Source organism: Macrosteles quadrilineatus, unplaced genomic scaffold (genome assembly GCF_028750875.1).
Source record: "Macrosteles quadrilineatus isolate MER2022 unplaced genomic scaffold, UCM_ALF_1.0 Scaffold_2__2_contigs__length_208266976, whole genome shotgun sequence".
Lineage (NCBI taxonomy): Eukaryota > Metazoa > Arthropoda > Insecta > Hemiptera > Cicadellidae > Macrosteles > Macrosteles quadrilineatus.
Genome location: NW_026542595.1, coordinates 96,492,469 through 96,497,653, shown reverse-complemented (window position 1 = coordinate 96,497,653; position 5,185 = coordinate 96,492,469).

Below are 5,185 nucleotides of genomic sequence, written 5' to 3'. Positions count from 1 at the left end.
TCTTGCAAACACGTTATTGTTTTCGTTCAGCAAATGCTGCAAAAGCAATGCAATCTTCAAAACATTTCACACAGCCCGGATTCCATGTAATTATGATGATACAGTGAAAAGAAGGAAAACTTTTGAAAGTTTAATGGAGAAAGTTTGTTATTAGCAAAGGAGTTTAAGAGGTTTCAACATAATTGGTTTTTGCACCATTTGTAATTCCGGAGGAGTTTATAAACAAGTGTAAGTGATCTAGAAAGTTGTAATTGGAAACACACAGGAGTTGAATCCACTACGTCGTGCGCTATATACTGCATAAATGCTACAGCACAGCTTGGTAAACGTTTAAAGTGATTGGGTGTATACAAGTGTTCAAGTTGAATAAATTGACGTGTTTTAGTTGTTTGCTCAAATGTGTTTTTCTAATCATCTCGTTATCTAGACGTTCTTTTAAAAACTTCCTCATGATAAATAATATATTCGCTGCGCAAAAACTTCTAATCAACTTGTTATAAGATGCACTGCAGATGTGTATTAAGATAGTAATCTTTATGTTATTCAATATTTTCAAGCTAACATAGTTTGTAAACATATTTCTAAACAATATGTAACACTCATACCGCAGGAATTTGTCTAGACAGTTTTTATTTGTACAACACAAAATCATTAGGTTATAAATGTTTTTACATACGTTACTGAATGTTGTACATTGTAAAAAAGTCAGGCTATAAAATTAAAATTGTATCCTTAACTATAAGGCAGTGTGACACTTCTCACCACATGCTTTCTATAATTAAAAGTTTACCACCTTAGATTATTCAATAAATTCATTTAATGGTAAACAGTATCTACAAATTAATTATACTAACGATGTTTAACCGTATTTAACCACCGTATATAGCATTTTCGGCAAAACTCACATAGCTTTCTTAAAAAGTAAATCCCTCTACCCAGACTTGGGGTTGTTTGGTTATTAAAATTTAAATTTTAACGAATTAACGCACTGGTAAATCCTATAGTTTCGTATTTCAGTTACTATTAACAATACAAATAAAAGATGATCTAACCTTATTGTGTCTGCAGCTAATCACGATCACTGGTACTGAACACCCCGAGATAAGAGATCGCAGTGATAACACTGTTAGCAGACGACAGACTGGCGGCAACGCGCGCGGAACTCACTTGATAACAACTGTTGGTTGGCGGGAAACGAGCGACTTAGGCGCGAACGTAGTCACCACCCGGTACTAACGCCACCCCTCGTTACTCGCCATTATTACCACCTGATTTATAGGGTTAAATTGCACTCATTATTTCAACAGTGAAGAATTGTTTGGTTTATTACTAGGTTCTTAATTTGCCCTGCAAAGACCACTTTGTCATTTTGTTTTCTAATTTGCTGTGTTGGCAATTCTGAAGTGGAAGATTAATTGGACGTGGTTCGCAGTTTTATCGTAAGGCTGGATGTGTTGAAAGTCCTGTAGTACTAAACTTTCGTTAATTTTATAGAGAAATCGTTTGTTTTTACATCAAAGTGGTCGTCACAAGCTAAATTTATTTCGAATGACTAACTTTTATAGACAACATTTGCTTTATCTTAATTTAAAATTCGTCTTGCCTCGATTGTTAACTTTTATGGAATCCGGCCAAGATATGATTTTAATTATTAAAGAAATTATACTTATCTGAAATTTAAAAATGTTCCGATGGATGCTCTTAAATAAGATTCTTGCTTGTTATATGTTTTATAATAAATTATGTAACCTATTTTTTATGAAGTATTATAAACATCTGAACATAAAACCAGTTGTAATAACTCAACTTTATTTACAGATTTTATGTACAATAGGTATCTACTAGGTTTTTTTTTACTTTATGCACTAGTTGAACCTGCTGATCGTCAGTGTTAAACGTAGCCAGCCAAATGCAGGTTTAAACTCTGTTTTTAAAATCGTCGACCACCCGATGAATTTCTGCACCTTCAAGCAATCGAATACCATCTCTTATTCTTTGGACTATGTTTTCTCTTGTATTTGGGCGTTCCTGGTAAACCATATCTTTCAATATTCCCCATAATAATAGTAATTGAGGACCGTCAAAACCGGCGATCGTGGTGGAAAGTTGACAGGCCCAACTTTATTTATTTTAACTTATTTTAACTTTATTTTATTTATGTTACATCCCTATCCACCTGTTGTAGAGCACTCGGTGCAGTGTTTCTCGACTTATAACAGCTGTGTGGACTGAAACCACATATTGAGGCACAGATCAAGAGAGACATCTTCTAATAAAATCGGAAAGTCTATCTCCAAGAGTTCTACATACCGATTTCCCCAACAAATGTGGCCTATGATTTGTCGTGGACAATGCCATACCATAGGTTTATTTTCTAAATCTATATGTGATCTATAGGTCTCAACCAGTGTGGGGTTTGCTGTGACCAGAAGCGACGGATCCATGAGTTTACTGATCCATCACTCTTAAATGTGCATTCGTCCGACCACAGTACTCTTTTGTGGAACAGATCTGGCTGACGTCGGAACCAGTTGCAGGACGCAAGACTTTGCACGGCGTCATTGTTGTCTATTTATTCGACGAAAATCATTATGTAGGGATGGAACCTATTTTGATGATGTTAACTTGTTTTTAATAATGTTACATATCGTTGCACTACTTACCCCAGATTTTTGTTCACACCGTCTTACGGATAACGGGGCTGAATAAGTACGGTGCTATAATATCTGCAGCCTTCTCATCTCTATCTCGTCGATGAATTTTCTTACCCTTGTGGTGAGGTTGAACAGTTCCTTCTCTCTGGATTCTTCTTGAGAGTTTGCAAATAAATGTCGAATATGGAGGAACCGATCAGGAAAACGTTGTCGCCACGGTACCTTTAAATGACCCAGCTCTAAACAGAGCACCACAACCCTAACCACCATAATACCAGCACCATAACAGCACCATAACAGAGGCCTTTTCATAACCCTTCTCATTAGTGTAACCGAAAACAAGACTGTCATACAAAACTATAAAAATTAACTGAAAAAGAATTACCACAAGAAATTAGATTAACGAAAAAATAAATAATAGCGCCAAGGGAATAGAATTTTTGTCTATGATAGAACACAATGTTTTCAAAAATCAAAACATAAAAAAATAATTCAATAATTCATAGAACGTCTGAACATTGCTACTATTTTACATTGTAACAGCTGTTACTCAATTACTAGTGTTAACAAAAGCAGCATATTCTATTTATCATATTTCTTTATGTAATCTTTGTTTTTTTTTCTTCTCTCTATTATGGTTTCAACTAACTTTGGCAGTTGAATGACCTATAATTGACTTTAATAATTGACTTTGATAAGAGGTAGAAAACAAGTTTTTTTTATGTTTAAGACAAAAGCTATGTATTTTTTAAGTAGAATCCGATTTTGTGATCAAAATTGGTAGTTTACATTTAAAAAAGTCAATTTTCGGTCTGAAAAAGCCACTTCCGGTGTAATTTAGGTTTTGAAATTATCACAGTTTGGTAGACCGTGCCCAATTTATCTAGTTCTGTATTTTTTTTTTTTTTTTTTTTTAAGAAAAGGTTTCCTTAGTTTTTAAAGGGGTGTACAGGTGGGTTTGGGCACACTGTAAAGTTCAAAATGTTCGTAATGCGAAATGTTGTAACATCCAAAATTACAAACGTACTCGTATTATTGAATACGCATATCCTAATTTCTACTATCAATCACTCGATTATACTTTATAATGAATACTTTATGATTAAATATTTCGATATTTGATAAAGCCTGGTGAAAATTGATAGTTTTCAATATTTCTTTCGTCTGTATGTCTTTCGTCGTCTGATAGTTTTTGGACTATAAATCACTTGCATACTAAGATCTATGAACTGAATTGTTGTTGTCAACATTGCTTAAATATTTATAATTTAATCATTATCTTTCTTTTAATTTTAAAACTTAATACTGTATTACATATTTATTCAAGTTATCGAGGTTCAAAAAATATAATACATTTGTTTTCATCCCGCCCGTTCCCAAGATTTAGTTTTTAAATCCTCTAAAATATATGAGACAGTCGATTCTTTGCTCGGGGTCCCATTATGAACATGTTCTAACACATTGTAACAAGATTACGCCAAACTTTCTCGTGATTGGATCCAAAGCCGGTCTCGGAAATGGAATTTGATTGCAATCTGTGAAGTCGTCGACAGCTGATATAGCTGGATTTATTAAACCCTTGAGCTGTGGTTATTGTTTCTGACTAGACTAACTTTCAGTTTACGTTACATTGTGCTGGAAACATGTTTATCGATTTCGTATGTATTTGCGGGAGGGCGTAATAGATATGTCTGGTAAAAATACTGTTCCAATATCTGAATCAGATTTTTTTTAAGGGGAGCGATATTAGTGCAAAATCAATCTGCGGTTGGCTTTTCAAGATTGAAGAAAGATTATCTTTAAAAAAATCTTAGGTCGGTTATATCTGACAGCCAAAAGTACTTTTGGTATAAGTTACCAGTTGTGTAGAACTGTTACCACAAAAAATATTTTAATTTTGATCAGTTTTAAATTTGATGAAAATGCTTTCAAACATCAGTAACTAATTTGATCCCATAAAATTAGATTTAATCAGATTTAAATCATATTATTTAATTTTTACCTAACTGTACGTTTTATCACTTATTGGTGTTTGAATAATGTAATTGCTCATCAATTAGGTTAATTTTTGTGGTTTCATCTTAGATAAAAGTAAAGGTTTTGAATTTGATAAGGGATGTAAGCATTCTAAGAAAACCCTCAAATGAAAGAACTGAACTGATAGGCCTATTGATTTTGTTACAGATTCCAATTAATTTTTAAGTAATTAAGATTTTTTTATGTAGGCTATTTTGTTTGTCTACTAAGTAAAAAGCAATTATTTAATGTTTTTAACCACAAGTGTTCAATTTTGTAAACATGTTTAACATTTCCTCGATTCTCGAGGAAGTTTTTCCAGACATGATAATATTCATTTGCAGCTTCCACAGAAAGCAAGCCTGGAACAGATGGCTTTTAAGAACAAGCAATGCCTCAGTACCAAGAAAGGAAGCACTGGCTATGCTCCGAAAAATAGCTTATGCCCCTAACAAAGAAGAAACTCTGGCAGCTGGGGAAGAATTAAAAACTAAGCAGAAGACGGTGCGACAGAT